The sequence below is a fragment of the Semicossyphus pulcher genome, unplaced genomic scaffold (assembly GCF_022749685.1).
Source record: "Semicossyphus pulcher isolate SPU_LCO1_2020_fin unplaced genomic scaffold, fSemPul1.0.p SCAF_5, whole genome shotgun sequence".
NCBI lineage: Eukaryota > Metazoa > Chordata > Actinopteri > Labriformes > Labridae > Semicossyphus > Semicossyphus pulcher.
In genome coordinates, this window is record NW_027211726.1 from 7353812 (window position 1) to 7367153 (window position 13342).

Here is a 13342-nt window from a genome sequence, read left to right on the forward strand (position 1 = left end):
AGACTGTGTCTTTAGCTATATAATTGTGTTCTCGCTATTTGAGGCAGAAATACACAGGGCAGCTTTCTGGGCAGTAGTATAGGATTTAAAAAATCTACTTCCTGTTTACACTAAGTGTCATAAACTTAATATTCAAATCTGAGGGGTTGTTTGAGGGGTTAATCTCAGTGAATTTCCCTCAACTCCCACCCTGGATACTGTGTCTCAGTTCATCTTGTCACTGCTGCTGTATCTGGCTGAAACTGGATCTTTGCTCTACCTACAGCCTGACAAGCTTTCATTGATTGCATATTGATTGGAAAATGAGTCCTTACCTCTGCATAATTTCTTGGCATTAGCAGCACAAGGTTGTAGCAAACCCCTGGCAAAAAATATGTCAGTACAGTTTGTTATACAGGTGTTCTACAGTGGTACAAGTTTTCTCACATTTGACGTAATCATTTGGCAGCTGAAGTGGGCACAAGCACAAGATGAAGGATCAGTGTGTGTGAGAGAGAGCGAGGTCAGAGGCAGCCTGTTGAATTCAGCAGCTCTGTGTTAACAGGGAAAATAGTTTTCCTTATCCAGGTGCTTCATGTAAAGTTGGAAAAAGCAGAGTTTGCCCTTTAAACATCTATTTATCTAATGTTTATCTTCACATGAGCCACATGCTTTTCTATTTGTGTCCGATGGATTTTAAGACAGACATTTAGTCCGGAGTCATTTACTGTAATGCATGTTTCATGTTTTTCATTTAGCTCACCTTGTTTTGTTTCAGGGCATCTCTAAACTCAGTGATAATGATTTATTGTCTGCGCTCGGTTTGCAGGCAATCTGAAATATGTCAGCTATTTGTCTTTGATAATAATACGCAGCTGTAAAATGCCATGCTGTTTGGATCAGTGGCATGTTGCAGACATTCAGTACTGAGAACCTTTAAACCATGTGCTCTGAATTATAACAGATGCTTTGCTTTTAAGTAGTCTGACCAATGAACACTTAATTAGGAGGAAGACGAACCTTGAACAGGAAATGGCATCGACTCGGAAACTTGAACCAGTGATGATGCACGGGACCACATGACCATCTGTCCTGCAGAGCAGAGTAATTGATCAGATCACATGATACTCATAGAGGTAGCAGAAGAAGGGCTCTTCTTCTTCTTCTTCTTCAGAAACAACAGAAGAGAAGCAACACAGACTAAATCCTGTACAAATCAAACATCTCACATGCACCTGCACAGTCACGTCTGCACTAACCAAACCAGTTAACTCTAATTCTCTGTGAGTAATCCACAGCCTCATCAGCCTGGGTACAAAGCACTGGTTTACTTTAGCTTTCCTTCATTTTATGAGGTATAATCTTGTGACTAAAACGTCACTGATGATTAAGTACATTGTGAAGTGGATGATCTGTGATTTGCAGGATGCAGCTCTCTGAGTGTGTGTTTTGGTGACTCATGGATTTCATCTGAAATAAGATGGCTTTACACATAATCTTCACCGTCTGTTGTCACCCTGTTTGGACGCAAAATTAAAGGTGAAAATAATCTCATTTCCTTTTAATTTTTTTCTTCATAACATTAGCTTGGCTTCAAAACAGATTTGTGTTCTTAGTTTACATGTTAAAATCCACCAGCTGCAGCTACCAACACGGAAAATATGTAGCGCTCAAGATTTCCATGCTGCACACATGCAGGTCATGTTTGCCAGTTCAGTTCAAACTCTTAAATGTAGATGCATCTTCTCTCTGTCAGAATATTCAAACGTAGGCAAAATAGCCGTTTCAATCTCGCTGACTTCAGGCACGACACAGCAGAGCACCCGGCGGTCACTGGAGGCTTGAGGAGACTGCTGAGTCAAAGTCAGCATAACCTTCACTGTCATCCTCTAAAGTCACTGTCAAGGATCTAACGATGGAAATAATAATAGATGTATTTCATCATTTATGGAGATGTGATTCAATTCTACATACAGATATCATTGTCATAAACTCTCCTCACACTCCTGACACATGGATTTAATTCTGGGGAATTTGTGAATACGTTTCGCAACTTGATGTCAAGAGAATTTAAGGTATTGCATAGAGCAGTTCGGATTTGCATTTGTAGTAAAATCATGTTGAAAACGATGCTTTTGTGCATCAGTTCAGATTGCAAAGTGTAGTTCCCCTAAAAAGTGCTCTGTCATCCGAGCCCCTCTGAGGTCCAACGGTCTCCTCTGCAGCTCTTTTCATGAAAAATAGAGAGGCTGCTGTGGTCCAATGAAGGAGTATTTTAGGGGCAGATGATGCTGAGTCACTGACACAGCACCCAGTGATATTTTTGTCAGGTTTACCTCCGTTTTATGTTTTAATTTAGAATTATTCCATTGTGTCATAACTCCACATTTCAAAGTGGAGTCTATTTTATCTCCTCGGCCTCTGGAGTTAGATTTTATAACAGAATTTATATCTTTACTAAAGAGAAATAACCTCCCACCTCTCAGTCATTAACACAGCGATTGGCTCGGTTGTGATGTGACGGCGGAGCATGCCTGTTATTGGTTGAGGCACCTCCCTGAACACCACGAGGATGAGACGGGACAACATCAGGGAGGGGTGAGAGGTTGGATGGGAGGGAGGTGTGCTCCTTTCTTTTACAATTTCTCTGCTGACGTGCCTGTCAGTGTGTGTGTGTGTATGTATGTGTGTGAGCGGGCAGGAGAGAGAGAGAGAGAGGGAGTGAACAAAAACACTAAGCTGCCAACTCCTGTGGCAGCAGCAGAGCAGAGAGAGAGAGAGGGATAGAAAGAGCTTGCAGCTAGCAGAGAGACTGTAACATCCTCGACGTGGTGGTGTCGGTGCAGAGCTGACCTTGCAGAGCTCAGACTCGCTGCTTGCAGTCTCAGGCAGTCGGGAGCAGGGACACTGCGAGCATGGATCCTGGAAGGTCTATCCAGCATGAGATCAGCTCTCTCAAAGGTACCTCCGTGCATTTTCAATATTTTGCTACCTCAGATGTTGTCATCCCCATCATATGCTTCTAGGACCGCCTTGTTTTCCCACAATCCTTCACTGGTGAGGACTTCCTCATCGTATGGATGCAGGCTGAACAGAAAGTTTTGAAGCTTTCAGGGTTGCAGAGTTAAATGGAGGAGCTGTAATCCGCTGTTCTCCCTCGCTCTCTGCATATTTTTGTGGATAAAAGGAGTGAAAAGCTTTTGTTCTCCTTTGTGTCCGGGCGGGAGCACAGAAGCAGGGGGTTTGGGAAGGGGTCAGGGGGAGCCCTTGTGCTCGGATGCTGTGTTTTATGAGCGTGTGTGTGATGCTGTAGGAGGCTGCTGCTACTGCTGCTGCTGCTGCATGCGGCACAGTGAGTGCGTCTGCGCCGGGAGACGCAGAGCGAATCGGCTGCTGCAGAGCGGGTGCTGCTGCATCGCCGCGGTAACAGCAGTGATACGGCCATGTGCTGCCCTGCCCCTCCGTCAGGGATGGGGCTGTTGGTGCAGAAGGCCTGGTCAGAGGAGGATGTGTGGTTCTTTTCTGCTGCTTGTCAGGGTGCAGCATGGTCGGATGTTTACATCAGAGAAAGTTTGCTCCTCCCCCTCACACATGTACAGGTGTCACAGTGACAGTACATACTTCCTGTCACACATTTAGAAATCAGGCCATACAATAATTTTGACTTTCTTTTCTGTCAGTCGGGCTGATTTTTAAATGTCAGTACTTTTTGATACTGACCAAAATATGTCTGTATCAACAAACAGTTTTCTTTTTCTTAGTTATAAAAACTTGTTGACCTTTTCTTTTATAAGATTTTGCCTACAACAAATGATTTCATTTTAGATTATTTTACCAGTTATTCTTTAGATTTCTAAGTTTTTTTTGTAACTTAAAAAAAGAAAAAAAAATCCTCATCATAGACGTCAGATTTTTCCCCCACCAACATCCAAAACCAGCTAGCTTTGATTCTGAGATATAAAAAGGAGCAGCAATACTTTGGACTATTTATTTATAATGGGAAGATTTTTGCATGTATCCTATTTAATGTTGTGACATTTTTGGCTTATTTGTTAAAAATTAAAATGAGTTTTGTTAAAAATTAACTTATAACAAGCCGGGCATTGAAGAGAGTAATGTTTCTTGTGTTGTATCTGCACTTATACCAAACATTTTCTAGTAATACCTTATATTCCACTGAATTTCATGCAAACAAACAGTGGTATGAGGTCTTTACTGAGAGTTTGTTCTGTTTTTAAAAGTACAGCCTAAGTCGAGGAATTAGCAATACGTGTAAAGTACAGTTTTTCATAGGCATACACCCAGCTGAATGGAGTAATTTGTGGCCTTGAGGCGTCTTAATTTATTCAAAGCTGCTCCCCTCTCGTCTCCCACAGCCTGCAGGTACTGTCTGCATGGCTGCTATCTCCAGACTGAGTTCATCAGGTTTTCAGGCCAGGGAGAGTTTGCTACTTTCACACTAATTTTTGAACTAATCTTCATCATTCATCTCACAAAGAAAAGCATCAGCATCTCACTGTGTGACATTAACAGGGACAGAAAGCCTTCAATTTGGAGAGACAGAGCCCGACCAGACTGGTGAAACTGGCTCAGCCTAAAAGGAGACTCTTTTAAAAAGCTGTTTTGTCGGGATTTGAGGTTTTGTCTGGAGTCTTCCAGCCTGGTGAAATGTGGTAACAGTTTGGAACAACTTTCTGGGCGGCGGAGGCATTTAAATGATCCTGGAGGAGGATCTGAAGGAGTCGCCCTCTCATGGGACTGAGGGTTGAGGGCTGAGAATGTTTTCCCCAGAGATCCGAGACAAAAGCTCCCTCGCTTCATTGAGCGCTCCCAATGGAGTTACTTAACATGTTGGACTCTGCTGCTTACTCAGTGCAGCTCAGTTCATTTGTAAGCATGTCGTCACCTCAACACCAGCGATCCCATTGTCCATTCTTGTCAGCTATTTTAAGGCACAGAATGAGCTCTTGAACAGAAGAGCCTGTTGATGCTCTCCTGACTGTGTTGAGACATGAAAGGCCACTTTGATGTGTCTGCCTCTGACTTATCCCTGATAGACGAATTCACCCATTAAAACTGCATGATATCCCTCTCTTGTTTTACCCTTCATTTACAGCTTGACCCAAATATTCTGAGCTCATTTCAGGCTTATGCAGATCTCAGAACACGGATTTTGGGAGACGTTTGGCTACATTTGCCGAATGATTGAAAGAGACTCAGCCTGCATGGGAGATATTGAATATATTGTTGTTTCTTCTTTGCTTTTTTACTTACTTTACCTTCTTTGTTTTTGGTATTCTTTTGTCTGCTGAGTAATTTTTTTTAAGCATTTTGTCCTCAACTTTGTATGCTGCCATCTTGGCTAGGTCTCCTTTGCAAAAGAGACTGGTCTTACCTGGTTTAAAGGGCCAGTTTGCCGATTTTCAACCTCTGTCCTATCATGCTATTATGGGGAGCTAATGCCATTATGGTAGAACAAAAATGCAATTTCACTCTGTGCCTTTGGAGGACGCTATCTGCTTTTCCAATGGGCCCTGGAAAACCTCCGCCAGACTATGTGGCGGAGGCCAGGGAGCTCACTAAACTACACTTCCTCAATCTAGGACGCCCGCCTCCGATGTCATGTCTTGTTTAAATTGTCAGGTTTGATATGAAGACTGCAGACCCTTTTTAGACAAAGTATAATTTCGGTGTATTTTGGATTCTGTACCACTCTGAGCCGTTGTCTGCAGCGATCAATGTCCTGACTGTAAAACAGTGTGTTTCACTCCAGCGTCTCTCACTGGGCCGTTCCTTTCAGAGAGAGGGGACCAATGCACGCTGGGTATTGTAGGAATGTAAAACGGGCAAAACCATGAGCTGCTACATCTTTCTCCAGAGCTATGGCGCCAATTTCAAATATTCTTGCTCCGATCGATTACAGAGAACACCAGCTTTGACTGACAGTGGCTTTTTCCTTTAAGTCTTTTTATTCCTTTAAATTTAACAACAAAAGAAACTTCAACAAATGAAGACTTGAACACACAACCTTCAGCTTTTAAACAATTACCTCCCAGCCTGTTGGCACTCTTAATCTGCCTGAACCTCTGGCCTTAATGGAGCTTTAACATGAGTTTTGTCTGCCTGTCTGTGTGTTTCAACACTCCCTGTACTCCAGGGTTCCAGTCTCGCCCTTATCAGCGTGTTTACACAAACAGCACACTGTTGTGATTGATGCTTTCTGAAGGTTATGTGCTGGTGAAAGGACGATGTCGGGGCTTTTAAGCGGGGCAGGTCCAGCCCGGGGCGGGGATATCCAGTTCAAAAGAAGTTGAGGTCAGGGGTCAGAGCATTTGACCTCTGAGGGGTTTAGTGTTACAGACGCAGCAAAGAGGCAAAGAAGCTTCTGACATTTGGCAGGTTCAGTCTTGAAATCTGCAGACGCAAAATTCTTAGGGTCACTTCAATATTGCACTCGGACTATACGAAACCGGATATGCAAAGATGCTTACTCATATACAGGTTTTAGGACTCATTCCTAGTGATGTTTTTGGATTCATTAGGCTTGCTGTTTGCTGTGCTGCTTTGTCATGCTCAAACCTAAAACCATGTTGCTCACATCGTGGCCTCATACTGGCAGAATCAATTTTACGTTACTGGTACAAATCACTTGTATTTGCAAGTTCAGGATGCTTTTCATGATGGGAGTTCTTTCCCTTTTTCACAACAACAGTGACTGCTGTTCAGACAGGGTCAGCCGTTGTTTTCAGTCTATAAAGAGTTCTGTACTGTATATACAGAGCGCTGAACAGGCAGCAGCCGACAGCCTGTTAGCCGATAAGCCGTGCAGCTGATCTGCGGCCATCAGCTGTCTTTTCCGAGCTGTGAGGCCTGAGGGCAGACCATTGTGTCTAACAAGAGCAGAGACAGACAGGAAGTGCTCGCTCGTGTCAGGGATATATGTGTCATTGCTTTGACATTGCGAGGGATTTCTCTATCAGCGAGACAAACCAATGCTACATGCACACGAAGAAGTTAAAATGTGCGTATGTTTGATAGTTTTCTGAGCATCAAGACTCCTTAATGAGAGCAGCCTCCAGCATGAGGCCTCCTTTAATCAAGTTTACCATTTAAAAATAACAACATACATCACGACAGGGTTATTATGTGGTTCCCTGATGAGTTTATAACTACATGGTGCAGATTGTAATCTGTAATCTGCGGATGAATGAGTCGTGTCAGTATTTTTTCCCAAAGTACTTGTGTGTATCTGCAGTCATGTTCTGTCTGGCGGATAGCGGCCCTGTCCAGCATCAGATCAGCGTTTTCTCTCTCCTCCCCTGCTGCACTGTCTGCCTGCCAAGAATTTCCAGCATAATGATCCATGAGGACAATGCAGGAGATAAATTAGCGTCTGCAGCAGTTGGCTCAGGGCGGAGGGCATCACAGTTTTGAATATTTGATGAATGCTGTGAATAATGTGTGTGTAGTTGTAGAACACTTCATGTGCTGTAGTGGCTCCATTCATTCTGCGTGTCTGGAGGTTCCTGATGCACACATCCTGTGTGTTTTTCATGCTCAGAGATGAAGGGCTCATGTGTCACTCTCCCGGGGTTTAGTAGCAGCAGTGTTCGGTGCTCAGGAGCTCTCGGATGCTTCAGCCGCTATTTGAGCTGCAGGAATATGTGGACGGCCGTGTTTCAGATTCCTCACCTGTTTCTGTCCAGCCAGGAACACGATTCACTCCAGATGGGATGACTGGAGACACGTTGTCCAAAGTACATACTGCATGCAAAGAAATCAATCAATATTTTGATTCTTAATTCATATTTTCCCATAAAAATGAAGAACAAGGAGCGCTGGTTTAGCTCAGTTGGTAGAGCAGACGCCCCATCCTCGTCTCAGGCTCGACTCCTGGCCTGCCGATCGTTTGGTGCATGTCATCCCCTACTCTCTACTCCCTACGTTTCCTGTCTCTTCAGCTGTCCTATCTAATGAAGGCAAATAGCCCCCCCAAAAATAGAGATCTCTAATAAAATAGCTCATTCTCAGTGACAGTAACATACTGTAGATCCTTCTTGCCAGACTCTGCAGTTCCCTCCAGCGCTAAAGAAAGTTTTATTGTCTTTTCATCCACAAATGTATGATTTTTTTCAGTCCTACCACTCTCATCAGGGTGCTTATTCGACCACACACACAGTTTTCTGCAGCATAACAGGTCTGCTGAACCCATTCTGCACTGCACCACTACAAGCTGAGGAGCCTGCTGTTTCTCCCAGCAGCCACAAAGGAGTCAGTATTGAATTTATATTGAACAAGTGGCCAGAAACACTAAATTATAATTTATTTCACACACCTGTGTGTGCTGGATGTAGCCTTAAAGGTTCAACATTAAGTTAACAGGTGTTAAAATATAGGTGTTATGTTTTACAGCCAGTTTCTGCTGCACCCAAGTGGCCAAAATATTAGGTGGTGCATGTTTAAGTAGGAAAAATATCAGAAACCCCCCAAATGGCCGACTAGTCCTCTAAGGCTTATGCCAAGAGCAGCAGTGGCCATTTTTTCTTTCTTTTAAAAGTACAATTTTTAACATTTTTTTCACCCTTTAGTAGATGGAGTTAGGAGGCAGACAGGAAGTAGGGGGAGACAGAAGAGTGAGACACGCAACTCAGGTCGCTGTCCAACTGAATGTTGCTGTTGTATACAATGCTCTCAAACACTGGCCAGTATGTATTCACGTACGCACAAACAGTGTAGACCAGACTAGAACTGTCTAACCAAGATTCAGACTTGGGAAGGCAACTACGTGATGGGGTAAAGTAAACAAACCCCTCAAATATCAAACACAACATGTTTGTGAAGGTTCTCAGTCATGCAGGTCATGGTAAAAAACGACCCATCAACAACAGAGGGTACTAACGACTCTCAGTGATACTGGGTCACAGCTCAGGTTGATGACTCACCCTATTAGCATACTAATGACCCACAGGCTTATATTTCTAGCTCCGTCCACCAGTCAGGTTAGAACTGAAGAAGCCTTTCGGATGAGAGGTGAAACGTCTTCAAGAACTTCCACCCAAGTCCACACAATCCAGTGTAAAAACATCGCAGTCATTTCAAAACAATACGTAGAAAGATGGACCATAAGAAGTCAGTGACTTGCCTTAATTGAGCTCCTCGTGTAATGAAGAGTGTTGCAGGTGTATAATTGAGTAAGTCAGTGTTGGATGTGTGGTCGGCTGTAGTTCAGTTAGAGCTGTCAGTGACCGTCAGTCATGCTGGTTGATAAGTCAGCCACCATCCACACTGAGTGGCCTCCTAACGTAGCTGATGTGATTACATAATCTCATTAACCTCAGGTTTCCTGTAATTAGGAAGGGCAACTGCTCTGGTAATTTGACACATCCCCTCTAATCATCCACTGTTGCTTCTAATCCTCCTCTCGCCGGGACTTTGGTCCAATTTTCATGCTTTGTTTGTCAGAGAGAGCGGGTACCGGCTGGGTGATTGAAACCAGGTGACTCTTCAAACACTAGATTTAAAACACTTCTGCATCTGAGCTTTTCCTGAAGTGTCCAGAAGGTGGCACTGTGAGTGAAGCTACTGCAGGCTGGCCAGAATTAGAGGAGGCCTTAATGAGACTGAATTCACAGACTTAAGTGCTAGAGCCAGCTGCTCTTACCATGATACTGGGCTTTGCTTTCTTCTATTTAATCAGGCCTAAATTGCTCTTGTGGTGAACACATTAATCTGCATCTCATGCCATTAAAAGCATTTTCTCAAGTACGCCTGGCACCGTCCGATCCCTGAATAACTGCAGCAGAACTTGTTTGTGTGTCAACATCAATTAAGATGCTTTCTTTCCATTTTTCCAGGCTGTTAAATTTTATAGAGTGTGTATTAAAAAATGAACATTTAACTTTTTGCTGACAGTTTTTCTCCGTCCTCTTGTGTTTTTCTCCTCTAGGTAAGTTTCTGTTCCTGCCTTTCAAACTGTGTGTGGGTTGTGGCTCCCAGGTGGCGGTGTGGGACATGGAGGCTGTCAGGTGACACGGGAAGGGTGAGCTCCTCCCGCATGTGCAGCACAAACTGTCACTTGACTTTTATCCCTAAGTGACCTATCTTCTCAGACAAGAGTGTTTTATGAAATTAAAAGAGAGCGCTATGTCTGCTTAAAACGGATCCAAATTCAATCTCCACTTGTTACTTTTGTACACCGCCTCTCTTTCACATGAATGCAGCTTTTTATTGGCAATAATAAAGATAGTGACTGTGCCGTACTGTTGTTTGTGGCACGATAGCTGCAGGATGTTTGTCATTATATGACACACGCTTTTCTCTGATGCTGAGCCAAGAGAAAGAAATGGATCTGATCTGCAGCTCGAGGACATGTCTCTGTGTCTCTCTGTACTTTTGTGTCTTGAACAAAATGTTTAACCCCTTGGTGACAGGAAAGAAACCCTGTCAGTTGTAACAGTCTGAAGGTCTACTTCATGCATGATATTACTGTAAAATCTTGAATATAAGTCGCACTGGAATATAAGATGCAGTTTGTTTTTGGGGGTATCCCGGAGGGGAAAAGGTTTTCTATAGCTTTTTATGAATGAAAACGTGTATACAAGTTATTTCAACACTATTTCAATTTATTTTCATTCAAAACACACAAAATGACTGCCTACCATCTGTTTTCACCATGTCAAGTTTGCATTCCTGCTACCGGCTGCAATGGCGATCATGAAGGTGCATGTCCGTGACGAAGCGTTAGCAACAACCAGTTTAGTTTTCCTTGCTTAAAATAGCGAGGAAAACAGCGCTGCAGCATATTGTAAATAGGAGACGTTGTAGCGGCTCGGACCCCGAAACAGTTTAATGTGGAGATGAGACGTCGCCACTTTACAACCAGATAGTGCCACCATCTGGGCAACACAATAACATAAGTCTGCAGTTTATACTGGTATATTGGTCGCACCGGTATATAGGATGCAGCCCGCTTTTAAGATGAAAAAGAAATGTATTAAAAGTGCGTTTTATACTTTTAAGTGTAATGAGGAAATAATCTGATCATTAATTTCATTTTAAAATAAATCATGTTTATGCAAAAAATGTGACAAATGATCATGACTTCAGTAAGCCTAAGGTGATGTCTTTAGATTACTTGTATGAGCTGCCCAATATCCAAAGTTTAAAGATTTTCAATTCACAGTGATATAAGACGATCAATCATCGCCCTCCAGCGTCCTGCACATCCTGTATAGATTATACTTTTGTTATGTAACTCCTCAGAGTGGGGTAAATCTAAGTACCATGCTGGAATCAAACCCTTGAATTTGTTTTTTTATCCGTCTAACTGACATTTTTGTTTGCCTGTAATTTAAAGTTATAAGGACGTCGTCCATTTCCAGAACTTGCCTGGCATGACACAAAGTTATAAAAGCTGCAGGGGCTGTTTGTTTGCCAACCCTCACCGCAGGCAAAACAGCCACCACAGCCAGCGAGGCGCCCCGCCATTTAAAAAAAAATCTCCTCTTTCCTCATAAGACCTCTTCTTTGCCACTCTGCTTGAGGCAAATTGTAGTTACTATCATGCATTTTTCTCATGGGGGTGCAAAGTCTGCGAGCAGGACAGAGAGGTGGAGTACTCAGTGAAAGGGTTTATTTTAAAGCAGCCCCTTTCACACTGTCACGTTGGAGTTTATGAGGAGGGCAAGGTGATATATAGAACTCCACTAATGGTACCTCACACATATCATGCTGACAGAGAGGCCTCAGAGTCTTTCCTGGACCAAAGAAACGGCAGGAGTGTCAGACAGAGCTTTGCCAAAGTGCTTTTTAGTTTTATTCTTGCTTATCTGGCAGAAGGAAACACCATTGTCCCACCATGGTGGATATATTACCCATTAGCTTAAACTCTCTTGGGTGATCTCCTCTCAATGACTGCAACCTTTTTCAACTTCATCTGGTAGTTAGTTAGCGTCTGAAAATACAGTATTCAGAGTCTGATAATTAAGGGATTTTAACGAGCCATGGAGCTGGCAGATTAAGGCCTTAAAGCCTCCATGGGGGTGAAAGTTGCTTAAGTTTAACAGTGTGTGCTGTTTAAACACAGACACAGTGTACATTAGGGGTGCGACAAAATATAGATATCACAATATATTGTCGTCCCAACTGGTGTGATACAATTATTGTATCACTGGTGCCAATTATATTTAAATTTTTTATGTAAAAAAAAATCAGTGCTTTAAACAGGGGCTGGTTTCACACAGATAGAATCTGACTTGATCGACTATCTTAAGCAGGACTATGATGCATTGAATTCTGGGTAAATTAAGACTTTGTTCAAGACAAAAAAAATGTCCGAGCGAGTAACCGCATCTAAGTGCTCAAGTCAGTTGACCCCAGCAGAACATGTTTGTCTATTGGAGGTTATAAGGGCATCTTACTTGGAAAATTCAGCAAAGAGTGTAACAACAACAACAACAACAACAACAAAAAAACAGAAATGTAAAAAACCCTAATTGCAGCAAATAATAGGCATTAATTCTGCACATATTGTGATTATATACTATCGATATCGTGGGCCACATATCGTGTTGTATCGTATCGTATCGTGAGTTATGTTACCCGCTAGTGTCCATCATTTTTTAAATTGATAGGTTGTTTTGTTTTTGTAGCGAACAGGCCAATTTCATTATCCGTCTCCATTCGCCTCCCTAGATTATATAACCGCTCCAGCCATGAACAAACACATGTACATTTGCTTCTCAGGATTTGGATCTCTTTTGGCTTCTTACTGGAAACTCTCAGTGTGGGTGTAAAGTTCAATTTAGTTTCCCTGATTCTCTGCAACCTTAATGTTCTGTTTTCTAATCTACGAACCAACAGAACACGTTGAAGAATTTGGCAGCTGTAGCTACAGCAGTTACAGTGGATTCCAATGGTGACCCAGTGTCGCTGTAAAAAAACATGTTGAAGAGTCGAACCCAATTTTTCTCACCACTGCAGCATAATTAACTTCTCCTCTGGTGACCGGTATGTTCAGTATGTTGTAACGTAACAATCCTCCCCTCAACAATAAATAACTCAAAATGCTGCTTGTAGCAGAGCTTCTGAGCTGTGAGGAGGCAACAGCAAGACTGTTGACTATATTAACTTAATGCAGAAAGTATGTGCTGTATGAATTATCAGAGAAGAATCCTTTAATAAGAAAGAATTGCCTTTCTGTTGTCAGATTTATAGCTTGGGTTTATAGACGGATGAAAGTGTGTGTGCATGGTAACATGGAAAAACACGCTTTCTAAAATGTCAGAAGCAGCCTGCACTCTCTTCATCCTGCGTCCACGCTGCTGGTTTGCCCGTGTTTAATGTTTTTATCATCTGTAACTTT

General features: G+C 42.7%; 1 protein-coding gene across 3 annotated transcripts in view; it reads left to right on the top strand.

Annotated features, from left to right (window-relative positions):
- Positions 1-13342, top strand: part of pleca (plectin a) — an 85436-nt gene that overhangs the window by 12223 nt on the left and 59871 nt on the right. Inside the window, exon 1 of one of the 3 annotated variants that reach the window (XM_069681674.1) lies at positions 2924-2940. The exons of the other annotated variants lie outside the window; for them this stretch is intronic. The gene's annotated coding sequence lies outside the window, so the exon portion shown is untranslated. Of the gene's footprint in view, positions 1-2923; positions 2941-13342 lie in introns of those variants that run through there. 3 annotated transcript variants of the gene reach the window in all.